Genomic DNA, 18,752 nt, shown 5'->3' with positions numbered 1-18,752 from the left:
CATCTTTAAACGTGTTGGCTGCTATTAGTTCTATGTGTGTAATGTGTCCGGCTATGTACAACCATGACTATTATAGGCAGTAAGACCTAGGTTTAGTTTGAGCTATGTTAAAAATACATTATAGCAGTGAGTGACGTGGGTAACAGTGGGCTGTCGATAGAAATAAAGAAGTTCAGTTAATCCTGACGTTAGACCATTTAAGCACATTACAGAACACATCTTCTTAGCTATCGTGCAGTTTAGTTTGGTATTAATTCTTCTGTCAAGGCAGTCATTGTTATAAAAATAAATATTTGTTTGGCAATATAAATTGTCATACTGGTAAAAATATGGTTGCATTCTCCAGGCTTCATTTCTCTTTTACGAGCTTCTCTTTTATTCTGCTGTCTCTTAATTCAGGTTCATCTTTGTCCTGAATTTCTCACATGTTGTACAGTTTTCTTGGTGGCTCTATGTCCCTTTGCCTACAAACAATTTGCCAATGTACAATTAACCAAAAGGTAATGTCCTAAATGTCTAATTCAATAAAAGCAATTCCCTAAAAAAGATGGTTTTTTGCCAATTGTTTTTTTGGTAAAACTGTCCATATTGCTCCCTGGATGACTGACCTTACCTACTCACAGGGATTGAACTGTATACTTACGTCTCTTGCATCCATATCACTTACATATTCAACTTGTATGCTCTCTTGACCTGTTAAATATCGTATGTCCAAAGTCCCATTCTCAGTTCTCTTAGTTTCAGATTGTTCCTCCAGTGTCTCAGATCTCAACAGAAAGCACCACTTGCCACCCACTTCCCCAAGTCAGGAACCCGTGTTATCGTGGATGGATTAAGTCACTCTCCCCTTGCCCTCCATGTGTAATCAATTGTCTACTCCTACTGATTTAACCTCCTAATTAAATAGGATGAAATAACCAGACCAGTGTTTCCCATAGATTTCTAACTGCTTCTCACTCAATCACCTTCTCTTCATCATTGCTGTCTATGGATGAAGGTCAGGTCTTCCAACTCTCTTTAGGCCACTCCAGGATTATTACAATGAGATTATAATAAGTCTGCCTCCATCTAATTTTTCCCCTTTCAAATTCCCCCTTTACTCTGCTACTAGAATAAACCGCTCTTGCATTTAAAATTATTTATAAACTCCCTGTTGTCTACAGTAGTGACTCCCACAGTGTGTTCCATGGAACACCCATCCTGCAAGATGGTCTGTGGCCAAATGAGTTTAGAAAATGCTGCAAGTCTTGCAAGAGGAAACACAGAAGTATAAAAAATGCTGCATACTATCTTCCTCTTGGGATCACAAAGGCCACTAACACAACAAAGGGCCTGGAAAAAACTTGAAGAAATACTAACATTTCTAACCCAGCATTTCCCACATCCAATTGACTCATAATCTCTTCTCTTCTACTAACAGCCACTTACAAGCAGTGGAACACGCGTTGAAAATGCTTGCATATTGTGATTTGATCATGCTAAGGAAGTGAAGTAAATGGCTTGACTGAGCCCAGTGCCCCTGTCTTACTTCATTCCCTGTCTACCTCATAGTTAACATCTTGGGAATCCTGTACGACTTGCAGTTCTCCACGAGCAGTGTGTTCTTTCCCATGTATATGGCATGTTGCTTCCTTACCTGAAATGCCCTTTTCTAAATCCACCTTCTGGTTAATTCCTGTTCATCTTTAAAAACAGGTCACAAGTTTCATCTCTTCTAGAAACTATTATGGACCTTTCTGACCTACTTTTGGTTTCCCGCATGATGTCTTTCTACTCATCATGATGCTTACCATCTTTTAATTAAAACTAGCTTTATTTCTCCCATGTATGCAACCTCCTCAGGGACCAAATCATTAGTACATAATAAGTGCTCAAGAAATAGTTGTTGAAATGAAATAAACCAGTCCACAATGAAGATAATAAATGATAATGTAATAGTTTTAAAGAATGTATAAAATACCATAACTCCTCAATATATCAAAAATATATTTATTATTTTTCTTTTTAGAAAAGCAGTTTATAGCATGTATCATTTCTTTAATTACTGTCATTCATTTATTAGTGTTATTAGTGATTTGTAATGAAATTTTCCTTCTCACTTATATCTGCATGTTTCAATCACTTTATATCAGGTATTCAATTTTTTTTTCCTTTACCAAGAATGAGGAAGAAAAAGAAACTGCTGAAAATATTCACTACACAACTTTCTACTGTGGAAAGTGGCAATACCACTTTGGATCCTGAAATATAAATACTACCTAAAATCAATGTAAGGACACCGAATCCATGGCTTTGCTTGGCCTTATTTAAACAACAGCTGTTCTTCATTTTATTTACCTCAAACCTACCAAACCTGTTTGGGCCATGAAGCAGGTCTGAGCCAAGCCTTCTATGTTTAGCTTTTCTTCTGAGTAAAATTACCTCATGCCACATTTCCTCTTAAACCTCAATTCCCTGTATTCCAGATCTAGGTTTTTAAGAGTGAGCAGATCTCTTAACCAAGTTTGACATGGTTATCAACTTATTTATGAACACAGGTTAGGCCTATAGGTGTGATATATAATAAATGTTTGAACTGAATAGTCATTGACCCTAACTGACCTACCTCATATTAAAGATACCCCCTTCACATATTCATTTATTCATTCACTCATTTGATAAATCAGCGCTGAACACCTATTGAGTACTATACTGTCATAAAAGCTGAAGTGCCATAATAATAAGGTTATAAATAATAGTTGCATGTATTGAGTACATACATTATGTAAGGTGCCATGCTAAGTCATGTATGTGTATTATCTCATTTGATCTTTATAACAAGCTTGTGAGATCAGTGCATTGCTATCCCTTTTGGTATATTAGGACAATGACACTTAGAGACATTGGTAGATCACCCGAGATCACAGAACTAGCAAAGAGCAGAGAAGCATCTGCATCCAGACAGCCTGTCTCCTGACAAGTCCCTGTGCTTAGTTACCAGGCAAAACAGTCTATCAGTGGTCACACAATACCGCTCTACCATCAAACTTTCCACAGATGTGTTCACTGCCTAGCCACTGTCATGCTGTATCTTAAAAAGCATTGAGCAGACACCAATTCAGGGAATTTTAAAGTGACAAAGGTTTAGGGAATCAAACTAAAATGCTTATTTTTTAATCTAACAACTTTGGAGCATATGGTGTTGGCAAGAGTTCGATGAATATTAACTGATTATAGTTAATGTTAAACTGTAGTTAATGTGGTTGTACTGTATGACCTTTGAGGTACCTTTCAACCAGGAGATTCTGTGATTAAAGTGGTGGCTCAGTCTAGTTGTTTCTAGATTCCATCTCCAGACTGTCTCTTGAAAATCACATTTAACTCAGACTATACTCAAAGGAATGTACTGGACTAAGTAAAACACTAACCCTTATTTATCTCAAGTAAAAGAGGTCACTAGCATAGGAGTAGCCAGTTAGGCACCTTTCTATCTGAACTATATCCTGTGAGAGAAAGGAACTCAAGAATAAAAGCACAAGTAGTGTGTTATATGGCATCATGGAAGGACAGTCAAAAAGAAATACTGACTTATCCAAATGTGTAACAAATGACAATAACTAAGCTATTCTAAAATAGTTATAAAAGTTTTCTATAGATCCAATATACTAGAAGTTGCTTTACAGGAATTTGATCAGTGCAATAAATTATGGTGGATCCTGAATATACAAAGAATGTAATTCCCCAATGTTCATCATGTAAATTTCCTGCCTTACCCCACCCCCTGGCTCACTTAACCATACAGTCTCCCTATAGGCCAAAAAACAAGATTACTTGAACAATGTATTTCCTGACTAATTTATTAAGATGGTTTCTTGAGTTATACAATATTCCCAACCCAAAGGCCACTCACTGGCAAGAGAAAATAATCCCGTTTTTAATTAACAAGGAAAAAAAAATCAGACTGAATTTCAAGTTGTTTGACCAGTTTGACCTGGTCTTAGACATTATTCACATTTCTATGAGCTCAGAGGTGAACTTCAAATCCCACTTTGGGTTTAAGTTTTGTTTAAATTACTTTTCAATGGAAGAGTCGTTTTTTCTAGCTGTACTGGAATTTGAATGTCAGTAAGGTGATAATCAGGTGCCAAGGTGATAGGCTGCTGTAACATGGCATGATCCAAAGTCCACTTAAGCACAGAAGCTCTGGGCTTCGTGGCAAGGACTAAAATGTTGTGTACCAATTCCTACATCCTAAATGAATCTTTTCCCCGTGAGAAGCAACATTTTCACAGGAATTTTGGAACTGGGTCAACCAGTGACCTGAAATTACATTTAAGTCCAGGGTCCCTCAGTTCCTAAAGAAGGCATTTATAGCAAAACAAATAAAATACTTTACATAAGCCAGTAAAACTTGTAGCAACAATATGACCATACTATAATCATTGCCATTTAAAAAAAATAAAGTTTGTGTGAATAGAACAAGAGAGTATACCAACAATTTAGCTTCTGATGGAGACACTCCAACTTTAAGCTGCTTTAAGGCAGCATATCCTAGTGATTAAAAGCACCATCCTGAAAAACAGAGATCTTGTTTCAAATCCTACTTCGCCCACTCACTGACCTTGGGCATATAAAAGAAGTCCTGGTTTCTACGCCAGTACCTCACGGAGTTATTATGTGGTTTAAATGTGCTAATGTAGTTAGATGTTCTCATTATACTATCTGACACAGAAAAAGCACTCAGTAAATAACGGCTTCCAGGTTGTACTCATTCAATCAACAATCAGGAACTAAACTATGGGAAACAAAAAGAACTAAAACAGGACAAAAACAAGGTTAAAATATTGTTTTTAAGTTTTTTTGTTGCTTTAAAAACATTTCATGTTCTTGGGTATTTTTTTTCATTGGTCGTATTTCTTCTAATGGCCTGTGAACTACTGTAACACTACAAGCCATATCTGCAAATTCTTTTGTATGGCTTCTAGTATACAATGATTACTTTGCAGTTGGTTAATTTTTCTCTGCCACAGGCTAATTCTGAAAGTTTATGAGGTATAGACTCAAGCAATAGTTAAGGCTCAGTCAGATTTTCTTACATGAGTCCCAGCACAGCTAAGATCATATCATGGATAGCTGAAGAGATTGGAGGGTTAAAGGACCTCTATGAAAGCTGAACTTCTAAAAACTAAACCTGTCTTCCCACTGAGATGCCTTCACCCAACCAAGACTTGACTTTTTCAGGATTGCTCAAGATATCAGAGGTCAGGATCATATCAGGATTTAGCTACTGGTCTGTTCTCAGTTACTAACTTGGCCACTGTGATTCTAAGTGTCGTAGATTGCTTTAAAAACTGTGTGTGCATGTGTGCATGTGTTTCGAAATGTACCTGCAGACACAGTCCATCTGCAAATGACAGGAGAAAGTCACAAAAATTTGCATATACAAAACTGTTGAACAAATTAAATGTACGATATACACATATAGCTAAAATTAGTGGTTTAGCGTATGTAGTAAATGAAAGACATTCACATTGTCTTTTGAATTTGATATTTTAATACTCATTATATGGTTCAATTTGCTCTTTCACCCACATGAAATATCTGAAAATTTTATTGTCTTTGGCTCATGAGTTTGATCTCAAAAGAATTTTGAAACTAATTTTATTAAATTTTGATTTATAAGTCAATTTTAATTTTCAGCTTTGGATAAAATCTACCTTAATTTTAATTTTTATGCCATGAGTACAATTTATCATTTATCTTGTGAAAATGACTTTAAGTTGCTGTACTCAACCTCAGGTTATGACCCAGGTTACAACTTGAGGATTAAATCTGTTTCTAATACAGTTCATCTTAAATTCTTTTTGAAACAGGTTAAGAAAGTGTCACTTTCCTGGAATAGAGGGGTAATTCTGTGTTGTCACTGACTAATGATGGGAAACGGACCATATCATGATCTCTCTGGGTCTCAGTTTTCTCACTAATAAGAGAATCAGACTAAATAAGTACAGAGGCCCATTCCAGTTTTTAAACTCGATACGTAATTCTTTGTTTCAATTAATATTTACATTTTCTGACAGATGGAAAACAAACCATAATTTTATTTAAAATCAATATACACATGTATACATGTCAAGAAACTTTACTGTGAATGAATATTTGAGTTGAGGGTTAGAAAAATTTCTTTAAAAATACTTTTTACTGTGAGCTAATGAACTTTTTTTCATTGTTGAGGACCTACTTGGAAGAAATAATTGTGTAGGTAGAGGCAGGATGACAGTAAAGAGTTTAAAACAGGAAGATCTAGATTCAAATCCTAGTTTCATGGTATCGTCTTGTTTAAACTATACAATCTCCTGGGCCTCAACTTCTTCATCTGTGAAGTATGAATAATATGTACCTTCTATAATTACTGTAAAGCTTAAATAAGACATTTAAGGCACCTAGCATGGTGACTAGTTCATGGTAAAAATTCACATATTATTCACTTTTTCTTTCTAGAAGTCTTTGCACTAAGAGCAAGAAACTGTTTCAGTAGAAGCAGCAGTGAAATCAATAGACTGTGAATCTCGTGAGTGTAAGAAGGAAGTGTTTCATAGTGATTACCAGTGTGTACTTTAGGATCTTATAGACTTGCATTCAAATTCAAGCCTTGTCACTTATTATCTTTGAGATCATAAACAACTTATTTCAGTTCTTTGAGATGAAATTTTTCATCTGTAAATTGATTTATTATAAGACTTAGAAGAGAGAATGTAGCACAGTATCTACATCACATCATAAGAATTTAATAAGTGGTTGGTATTTTTCTTATACTTATGTTCTCCAAACTTGAAACTGAGGTGGAAATCACTGAATATTTCTGAAGGAATGATTAAGTAAATGATTGTTCCTTGGTTGACGAACAACACCCAGAATTTCTGTGTGTCTTCTGAGAGCAAGGCAGGCCCTGGAATCCCACAGCTTCCAGGGAAGGCATGTCATTTTCAAAGATGTCTTTCTTGACATGAAAAGAATGCCCTGTTAACTACTTGTGTTATTTTTATGGAACCAGCTAGGGATTGCTTGGTTTTTTTTTTTTTTTTTTTTGTCCTCAATTAAAAAACTGTTCCATGACATTTTTTTTCATGTCTGTGACCTGGCTGTATGTAGCTAAACATGCTGGGGGTATGTATATGAAGAAGTAGATATGGCTAAAAAACTCTGGGAAATATGAAATAAAAGTCATATCAGCTCCATTGTGAATTCTTGAATTGATTGGACAAAAAGATATAAAAACTGTTTACTTATATAAACAAATCATAAATTAAATACTGGTACTTCATTATATTTAAACATCAACAATAATAAAATGACATTAAAGCATTTATACTTTGCTGGGTAGATATCTCTAGAATCAAAAAATTAAGTTAAAATAAAATTATATCATCATTTTAGAATGACATTTTAAAAAACAATAATGTATGGGCTCCCTCTGCTGGATCCTCAGACTGGGAATGCCAGAAAGAGGTTTAATACCATACAGTTACCTAATTAACTGGATTAGTCACAGTGATAAATTAACATGCACACAAAAATGTCTGCTTGCAATGATCCTTCTCAAAATCCAGAGTAAACAGTTTGCCAACTCAAGAAGCTAAAATCGATTAGGAATATTTTTTCTGTTATTTGTAAAAAGCAGGGATTTTATTTTGTTTTAAGTAGGAAACAGCAGGATTTTTTTGTTTGTTTTACGTCTTAAAAGGGAGGCATAGACTTTCTCTGGAGAAGGGTCACATGTGGTCCATACTGCCTGTTGCCAGGGTAACCATGTCCTCTGTCTATACACGTCAAGGCCAGTTGCTTCATTTGAAGACAATCAGGCTATCTGCTCAAAGGAAACAAAATGCAAACGATAATGCTCATGCTGCTTCAGAAGAACTATAATGTGATTATCCTGCAACTAAATCCAGAGAAGTTTTCACTTTAATAATGAATTTATTTTAATATTACTACTGTTGTTGTCTCCTTAAAACATTTATGTTAAAATAATTATGTTCTGGTGAATGTGTAGGTGCTTCATGCCTTTGCATTGGGGGCTCTTCTGCTTATTAAACTCAAAAGGCCAAGGGAGAACAAAAATGTTCTTTAATGAAATTAGAACTTTTTTCTTCCAAAATGTATAAAACAATTATTCAAAATCCTAAAAATATCACTCCTTTTAGCTTATGGAGCATTTCTGAATAAGGTTCTCTTTTTTTTTTTTTTTTTTCTTAATGCCCAATAACCCTGAATTTGGATGCTGTATTTAAATATTGTTGGCTGAAGGAAGACTATGATTAGTAAGGAATGCTGAGTTCTACTTTGAGAATGACAGTTATTGGTAGTTTCTGGTTGTTTATATGAATAACAGAAATAAACTTTAGTTTTATCCTTTAGTTTGGTATAGAGTTTTATAGTAAGATGCATACAATTTAAATAGACAAGTGAGTGCTCATGTATTCATGAAAGAGCACAATTTATTTTGTTGGGTTTCACAGTCTTAGTACTCTTATTATTTATCTTTTATAATAAAAATTTCCAAACCCATAAAAATGTTTTTAAAAACCTTACTTCATAGGTACTGATAGTGATCCCCATAGGAAGCATATTATTTCATCAGTATAACTAAAATTATCTCTCTCATAATATCTCTGGAAAGGTAACCAAACAATTCCATAAGTTGAAAAGCCTAAATTAGTCACTTCAGGAATGATAAAGTTCCTTATTTTGCTTGAAAAGTTTAAGCACATATTTTTAAAATTTATTTATTGTTTTTCTATTACAGTTGTCCCACTTTTCCCCCCATTGCTTCCCTCCCACCAAGCCCACCCCTGCTCCCACAGTCAATCCCACCCCATTGTCTATGTCCATGGGTCATTTATACCTGTTCCTTGACTAGACCCTTCCCTTATTTACCCTCCTTCTCTCCCTCCTCCCTCCCCACCTCGTAACTGTTAGTCTGCTCCTTATTTACATGCCACTGGTTCAATTTTGCTCTTTTGTTTGTTTTTACTCCAAGTTTTGATTTTTAATTTTCTTTTTTACAGTACATTATGTTACTAAAGATTTCGAAAGATCTTCATCCCAAAAGAGAACATAGCTATTAATTTCTTCTATGCAGGATTTCCCCTTAGTTTCTCCAGCTCTCTTGGGAGATGGGTCCAAGACAACGTATGTAGGGAAAGATAACAAACACACAATGAACTATAGTTAGGGTGCCTTATAGACAGAGTGACCATATGTTCCAGTTTACTGGGGACAATCTTGGTTGATGCTTGTTTTCCTGGCATAATTATTAGCAGTGCCATTTCATTCTCAAAAGTATCTGCTTGCAATGATAAATTACATGACCTTATTTACAGTCTAAGATCTTCTGATTGCCTTAGCATTTGCCTTCTAGAACATCATTTCCAAATATCCATTCACCTGAATTCTTATCCTTCCACATGGCAGTTTTTTGGTTAACTAAGATTGAGAAATGCATGCATGTTAAGTGCACTAGTCTTCTTGGAATGTCTAAGATACATTCACATGTTTAAGGATGCTCAACATTTCTTACTCCAAAAACTCCACAATTTTTGATTTACAAGTCCCCATTTTTGCATAATATGTAATATACATGGAGCTGTAACTATTCATAGTTTCGGAAGTGCTCAATTCAAATTAGCACAGGATCCACACCTCATTCCTGTACTTAATTCCCAGCATCCCATCTGAAGAACTAATACTTGGGGGAGACAGAGGTATCCATTAGAATGCCAGTTTCAAAAACTCTGTTAGAGACTATCATGTGGGTGCCCACTTAAAATAAAAGGTGTTCATAAAACTTGTCTAACTTAGATATCATTTCTCCACACATTCCCATTGAATTCAGTTGCTCTTTATTGAGTGATTATTATGTTCAAAGTACTAGGTATGGACTACTCGAGGAGGCACAAGAGAAACTGTTGTATCCAGGGACTTACAGTGGGGAACAGACTCCTCTCTACCCCTCATCTCACTTATTCTCTTCTATTTTCCCCCCATGGCAGTGATACACTTCCACCATGTTATATAATTTTCTGATTGATTATATTTAGCTGTTTATTTTCTACCTTCTCATATAAAAGAAAAAATCTCAAGAGCAAATGTTTTGTCTGTTTTATTCATTAATTCATCTCAAGCATCTAAAAAGTAGCTAGCATAAAGTCTATGCTTAATTTATCTTAAATGAACTCCTTAAGGAGAGTTTTAGTCATGGGGCCTAGATTATAGTATAATTTGCTTTTGAAGAATGAAGAAATAAAGGCTGAGATGCATAAGACTACAGATATATGGCTAGATCTGAGAATAGAACATAGGACTGGAAAAGGTATATTAGAATTAGGTCATGGAGAAACATGAATGTCATGTTAATGGCCTATTTATCCTTTATTGTGCAATTATCATGGGTAATGCACTGTGGAGGAATAGTAATATCTTACTTTAACAAACCCAAAGGTAAGAGTTGCTGCCCCCTGCTTTAGGTGAGGAAACAGAATCTCATAAAGGTTAAGTAACTATCCCAAATCACATACAAGTCATCAGTGAAGCTAGAATTTAAATCGAATTTTCTGACTTATGTTCATCATGCCACCTTTCCTTGGGCAGTAGAGCACCATAAAGATTTGTGGGCAATAAAGTAAAATCTTTGCCCTGTGTTTTTACAAATAAGTGCTCCTACCACGAGTGATAGATTGTACAAGTAAGAGGTCTAATGTGGGCAGGAGTTGGAATTCTAGCCTGGGAACTCAAAATTCAGGACTGGTTCATAGATTCCAGAGTTCTGATGTCCAAAACAGTGGTTACCAGCCTCGTGAGATGACTGAACATTTGAAATGGGACTAGCCCAATGATTTGAGCTTAACTGTAAAGTACACACTAGATATTGAAGACATGATAAAAAAAAAAAAAGGAACATGATATATTTCATTAAGGAGAAAGAGAGTGTGAGGAGGGGGAAGTGGGTAATAGGGCCAAATATATGGTAATGGAAGGAAATTAGACTTTAGCTGGGGAGCATCCATAAAATGCACAAATGCCAAATTATAAGTTTAAACCTGAAAATTATGATGTTATTAACCAATGTTACTGCAATAAATTTATAAAAACATTTCATTAATATTTTAATTGATTACATGTTAAAATAAAAAACCTGTAGATACAGTGAGTTCAAGCATATTAAAATTAATCTATTTCTTTTTTGTAAGGCAGCTACTAGGAAAATTAAAATTGCATTTGTGGCTTACATTATATCTGTGTTGTACAACGCTATTCTAGTTTTTCATAAAGGAGCAATTTGAATTCTTAAAAATACCACAGAAGGAACATTCTAGAATAAGGAGGCCAAGGTAAAAATCTTGAGAGAAGCCTAGATTTCGGGGCTGGGTGAAGAAGGAGGAGCTAGCAAAGAAGATTATAGTATCAAAAAGTAAACTTGGCCACAAGCCACAGAAAGGCCAGGAAGATGACAACACAAAAGGGGCTGCTAGATTTGCTAATTAAGGGGCTGTTTTTAGGGCTTTTCACAGAGTAATTGTGGTGCAAGCTGGTTTGAATAATGGGGTAGGGATAGTACTCAAGATACATACATTTTTAAAGGAAATGGATAATGTGAATATTTTTGTAAATTTAGTGAAGAGGAAGGGATTAAAGATTCAAAAGAAAGAAGAGATCATTGACGTAACATGGTCCTTTCACCAGTTCTATGAAAGTAACCCACCTAGAAAAGGATTCAGGATACTTTTGCTATGAGGCCACAGAGGGGTAAAAAGGAAATTCAGAGATTTCACATGATTTTATTTCCTGTATTTTCTGAGACAGAAAAGATGAGCTTATAGTCTGAGAGAAGGTTTCAGATGAACATGAAAGCTTGAGAAGTGTGAAAAGACTTGGAAAATAGCACAGTAGCATGTCATCACTGTGGAATAATAAAAGATTGGGGAGTGAGCAGTTAAGAGCCAGTGGAGTTTGGAGAACATAAATATGCAGGAGCATCTGTTGACATATTGATGTTGCTTTCTCCAGGAGAGTTAAGCTTTCTGAGGATAACCCAAGATTAGATTTGACCAAGTAAGAGTGATTGAGGGGCAAGAAGCTTTTTCTGTTGTTTTTGAATAGTAATAAAACCATAGAACGCAATGGCCAGCTTGGATAAGAAGGTTTTCAAAGCCAGTAGGGGAGATTTTGAAGGACAGAACGGGGCAGCGGCTGTTTTGTAGCATACATACTTTGCCAGTCCACTGCTGACCTCACTGACATGAAGCATTAGCTGGGTCAGGTACGGGTCTGTTTGGCTCTATGAAGAAGTGCCTCAGCTTCTGCAGCTCACCCGCAACACCAGGACAGAGGCAGCAAGAACAAACACATATTTCAGTCCATCCTTATACGTTTCCAGCTCATCCTGTGGAGTCCCAGCCTGCTGGTGATTTCTTCCTGCCTCCCTGCCCTGTGAACTTCAGGCCAGCACGGGACACAGACTGTTTATCCAGCCCCCACAAGTCAATTCCTTATCATTAATCCTTTAAATATCCATATTTATCTATATCTATATTTTCTAATATTTCTACTTCTCTAGTGAATTCTAATTGATACCGAGTTAAAAACCTAGGAAAAACACCCTGGAATTCAGGAAGAAGAGATTTCCTTTACGTACTCACTTATCCATTTATTCTAGGTGCCAAAATCATACATCATATAAGATACAAATCTTGACAAGTTTTCATTAAAACAAGCAGGTGAAATAAAACTGTCTGCATGAAGTAGAGAGGGGTTCAAGGCAGGGATGGCTATGCTGTCTGACTTGAATTTCAAAGGAACGCTGGATTGAGATTGTGGTCTATTGTCTGGAAGGTACATTAGGGAACAGGAAGAAAACCAGTCTCTTCTTTGGGCCCCAAGAAACAGAACAAGTAGAAAGAGAGACTGATGTTTTAAGAGATTTTCAGGAAATGATGTAGGCTCCTGAGTTTTAAAACTGTAATTCCACTTCAAACATCATTTATTCATTATATATTACTCCAAATCAGTTCATTCTCTCATATTCCACGACAATAATTTCCCAAGCTCCTCAAATACAATTCTTTGCAACTTCCTCTGCTCTTTTTCCCATTTCATTCAGTGCCATTACACAACCTGCCCTCTGCCATGGCCTCGCCAACTGGCCATCAAATCCTGTTACTTGTACTTCAGTATTGTCTCCTACATGAATGTCCTACTTGGCAACTCTGCCACCACTGCATAAATAAGACCATCATTGTCTCTCACTTGGGCATTTTCATAACCCTATTCAATTGAATATTTCTGCCCTCAGAGTTTCTACAAAACAAATCAAATTCAGTTATTCTCCTGCATAAACTTCACTATATTTCTCTAGACACATTTCAAATTCCTTATCATAATACCTTTCAATCAAGGCTCTGGCAACCATTTCCTACATCTCCTATAACTTCTCATCATCTGTCTCCAATGGACTTCTTCTGGCTGTTCCTAAATGACACCATGCCATTCAGAACTTTGTGTCTTTGCATGTGCTATTCCTGTGGCCTAGAAGCCCTCTATACCCTTTGACTTGTGATGAATGCCTTCATATTCTTCTGGTTCTCTATCAGGCAGACCCCTCCTTGGTATCCCAGAGTACTGTATGATAACTGCTCTTTTGAAACAAATTCCACACTAAATAATAATTACCAGTTTATATAGATGCTTCTTATTTTGGCACTGTCATATCCTGAGGACTATGATAGCAACATGCATCTCTTAGTTGGCCCATAGGAATGACTTCAGAACATTTTATTATACAAACAAGTGAACACCATGGAGAACTATGCTTCAGATGGAGGCTTACAATTATTGCTCAGGCCCCTGGGCTAACTCACAGAAATCTATTTCATCTATAAGGTAACTAGAACATAGTAGTATAAATATATTTTCCAAATATTGCATTCTAGAACTTTGATTGCAAAAAAAAGAAACAATAATATTTTAGCCATTTAATTAGTCAGACCTACATTGTGGACTGGCACAGAAATCGAATTAAAAAGTATACTACTATTTCTACAGGAAAGTAAATTCCTTAATTTACAGGGAAAAGCAAATACAACCAGTCCAGAAATGAGAGTTCTTTAGCTACTGCTGTGCTGTCTGGTAAGGAAAAAAGAAATGGAAGCATGCCAGAAACACTTTTCTTTTTTGTTTCACAAGGCATGGTTTTTGGGTCCTGGGACTTCCCTCACCATCATCCAGAACATCCTTTATCTCTGTCAGAGAAGTAGGAAACATGGTACTCACAGAATGGCTCTTGCTCTCTGGGTCATTCCTTTCTGCCCATACATTCTAAAGCTCTTTGTGTTATTCCCTTGAAGTGTAAATATTTGTAACTTTGGTTAGTTATATGTAAGGAATGCCTATGAATGTTAAATAAACATCGAAATCCCATTTTCACTGAATATAACCTCCTGAATTATCTCAGTGATAGCAGCATTTTTTTTGTCTAAGCAGCCACTTGACAAACACATTTTGATTGAATTTCTACCATGTACTAGCCAATGTCCTAAGCACTGGAGATAGAAATAAGTGATTTACAGCCTCATAAACAAATCGTCAGTCAACAAAAGTTTACTACACATGAAATAAATTAAAGAATTGACAAAGACATACTATTACTGCCCTTATGGAGTTTATATGCCAGGAATGAAACATATATGTAGTAATGTGATTGATATATTCAATCATTGGGTAAGTTAAAGTACCTCAGAAGCACAGAGAGGCCATTTCTAATCCAGACATGGAAGAAATAGGAGTGAAAAGGGCAGGTGTGGTGAACAGTTTAAAAAATGACTCCTGATAATTCTTGCCTTTCGCTATTCATCTTTGTGTGATCCTCTCCCTAGAGTATGAGTGGAATCTGTGAGTTGCTTCTAACTAACAGAATATGGCAGAAGTAATGGGACATCACTTTCATGATTGTATTACATCGGATTGTGGCCTCCATCTTTCTAGCAGGTTCTCTCTATTGCATCCTCAGCTCACACACATTAACAAAGAAAAAAAAAAAAAACATGTTAGAGAGACCATATAGCAAGGAACTGAGAGTTGCCTCTTATTAATGGCAATCTAGGAACTGAGGGTGGCCTCCAGCCAACAACTGAAAAATAAATGGGCCACGCTCTAAAGGGCCTCAAGGAACTGAATCTTGCCACTTTCCAACTTACATAAATATTAAAATGAGACCTCAGCCCTGCCTGTCACCTTGGCTGAAGCCTCATGAGAAAGACTGAAGCACTATTCAGCTATGCAATATCTGGATACTTGACCCACAGAAACCATAAGTAATAATGATAATAAAATAACAACAATAAAAATTTAAATGCAAGGTTTTAAGGCAGTAAGTTTGTGATGATATTGTTTCACAGCAATAGATGATAGGTACAGCATGTAAGAGTTATTGAAGAAGGAGAGTCAAGTATTAAAAAATAAGAGGTAGTGAAAAGCATTCTAGGCAAATGGAACAGGATAACTAAGAGTACAGAGTCAGGGAGCATGTTTGAGGACTGCACTACAAGTATTTCTATGTTACTGAAACCACAGATACAGAACACTGAATGGTGAGAAATAAGAAAGTAAAGATGTTTGAGTAGAGGTTGCATTGTGAGTAATATTTTAGGCTTGTATGTCATAATAATAATTTGGATTTTATCCTATACGCAATGGGAAACCACTGAAATTCTTAAGAAGGGCCCTGGCTGCTGTGGCTCAGTGGATTGAGCATCGGCCTGCGAACCGTGTTGCTGGTTCGAGTCCCAGTCAGGGCACATGACTCGGTTGCACATCAGGTCCCCAGTTGGGGGCGTGAGTGAGAGGCAACCACACAGTGATGTTTCTCTCCCTCTCTTTCTCCTTTCCCCTCTCTCTAAAAATAAATAAATAAATAAACAAATAAATAACTTATTTTTTTTTAAAATAAATTCTTAGAAGGGCAGGAACAATGGAATGTTTTATGGTTTAGACAGACCACTCTGGAAACTATACGGATAGATACTTAGGATAAGAAGGACCAAAGTTGCCCTCCAGTTGACAAACTGTTCCCAAGGCTAGGTCAAGGTAATAGAGGGCAAGGCTTAGAAGCATTTGAGAAAAATTTGCAAGTAAAAATCAGCAGGACTTGAGAATTGGTTGAGAGTCAGGCATAATGGGAAGGAAGAAGTCAAAAGCGACTCCTTTGTTTCAGTTTGTATAATCATTAGTGATGGTTCCATAAACTTGGACCAAGAATGCAGGAGGACAAAGAACAGCTTTAGGAGGAAAAGATAAATAAGGTTTTTAATTAATCTGAAGTTCAGGGTTGAGTTCTGCATAGAGATGTATCGTAGATCTGAGCCTTGAGCATAGTGATAGTGGCTGAAATCAAGAGTTGATGAGATTGACCAGAAACAACAGGAAAAATAAGATCAGTGAGCTGAAAATAGAACTTCAGGGTCAACAACAGCTCAGGAGTGGACAGAAAAAGAAACTGTTGCAGTGACAAAGCAGGAAGAGTGAGAGAGGAATGAGAAGAGCATTAAAAGCTTATTAGAAATTTCATCTAATATTTAAGAAATTCCCTTCTTTCTATAAATTGCTTTGGCTGATTTAGACTTGAGCAGATTTGGGTGAGTTTATAGGAAACTCATTTCTTTCATCTCTCTTTTCTTTTCCAACTACCTATCATATCCTTCCCTTCACAAATGACTTACTATACCTTCTTGAGTAAAATGGCACTGAGGCAGGAGATAGGCAGGAGTTAGGAAACTTTGGAGGCACCCCAGGACTAAGACAAAAGACATCCATCAGAACAAAGACCCTGTTCTAAAACCGGTTCCTCAGGAATGAGGAAACTCCAGAGGTGCCTCAGGACTAGGATAAAGGACACTGATACAGGACAGAGACCCTGTTCTAAGACCAGTTGTCTTCACTTTCTGGAAAAGCACCGAGTCATGGTGAATCATGACTGCCCCTGTGCAGAAGATGCTACATGATCCCTGCTTCATTATAATAGCATTATAATAAATTAGCATTGTGGGACCCCCTCCTCCAGTGAGCAATCAGGAAAATCATGGGAGACCACATGAACAGTAGCTTAAAAGTAATATAACTACTTGTCGTCGTCGTCGGCAGCCGTCCGTCTCGAGAGACGATGGTGTAGCTTCTTAAGAGTCTATCTGCACTGCCGAGAATGGCTGTGCAGTCCGACTCAGGAGTGACACGGTATCTGTCTCCTCCCGTGTTGAATCGACATCTTGCAATGACGCTGGAGTGTCCTCTCCAGTGAAGCTGAAGCTACAGAGCCTGGGCAGGGTGATATGGAGGGTCTGCTGTTGCCCAAGCAGCAGACCCCCCCTCTCTTCGCAGCTGAAGGGTCCAAGGGAAAGACGGAGTCAATACAGCTTGGCTTCAGGTGCGCCGCAGGAGTTGCCGGTGTTGACTACAACGTCAAACCGCCTTAGGGACTCCGGCTCCGGATTTTCTGTCGGGGTTTACTCCCTTAGCCTTTCCCCTGAAGAGGTATGCCGCAAGGCAGCGGAGGTTTTTTGGAGTCAGAGTTTTCCTTCTCTGATGTGCCCTGACTGGAAGATCGAACCAGCGACACTTAGCTCGCAGGCCGACGCTCAATCCACTGAGCCAAACCAGCCAGGAAATATCTTCCCTATGAGAATAACATCCCTCTGGCCACTGAGGGTCAATCTTTGCTTGGAGTTGACCCACTCCCATGTTCTGTGGAGTGTACTATCATTGAATAAATATATTCTTCCCCCTGCACCGGCTATAAACTGTGTGTTTGATTTAATTCATTGTTCATGATCACAGAGGACTTGGTTACTTGTGCCCACTTGTGAGAGCACCAACTATTAACAGAGGGGCACTGGACCTGAGGTTAATTCTAGAAGAGATTCTGATACATTGGAATATGTCCTGGGAATAATAGCAATTTGCTGTAAAGGAAATTACTTTGGCTGATGGAAACTATAGAGAGACCATTGGGCAAAGGACCATTGAGGAATCTTTTTCAGAAGGCAGTTCAATGTTATATTTTGGGAAGGAATTTATTTATAGAGAAACAGATTGGTATACTGAGGTGAAAGAATTCTTTTGTTAGGGTTACAAGAAAATTAAAGGGCCAAGACTGGGGATGAGGTAGTAGAAATTGAAAAGAGAAACACTTTATATGAAAACATGGCAGAATTCTGTAACAGCCTTCAGCAGGAGGCCAAGGAGAAGATAAGAGAGCTATTCTAACATTTTAGAAGCTGTGTGTGTTGTGATAATGCAGAGGTAATTACTGAGTGAGGACAAGGCAGTAGGAAACAAATCCAGTTTCCCAAAAATTTACAAGATAGTTCCTTTTCTCGTTTTTGTTTTTTTCTCTTTTTTTAATTGTATTTTGATTATCCTATTAATTGTCCTAATATTTCTCCCTTTACCCCTCTCCACCCATAAACCCTCCCCTCCAGCAATTCCCCCACCTTAGTTCATGTCCATGGGTCATGAATGTAATTCTTCAGCTTCTCCACTTTCCATGCTATTCTTAACTTCTCCCTGTCTATTTTGTTCCTACCAGTTATGCTTCTTAATCCTTGCAAGATTTCCCCCATTTTCTTCCTTCCCTTTCCCTGCTAGTAACCCTCCATATAATCTCCATATCTATAAGTTTGTTCTTCTTCTAGTTGTTTGTTTGTTTTTTAGATTAAGCTATTGAT

The sequence above is a fragment of the Furipterus horrens genome, unplaced genomic scaffold (assembly GCF_987537825.1).
Source record: "Furipterus horrens unplaced genomic scaffold, mFurHor1.1.pri manual_scaffold_7, whole genome shotgun sequence".
Taxonomy (NCBI): Eukaryota; Metazoa; Chordata; class Mammalia; order Chiroptera; family Furipteridae; genus Furipterus; species Furipterus horrens.
This window is presented reverse-complemented; position numbering follows the sequence as displayed.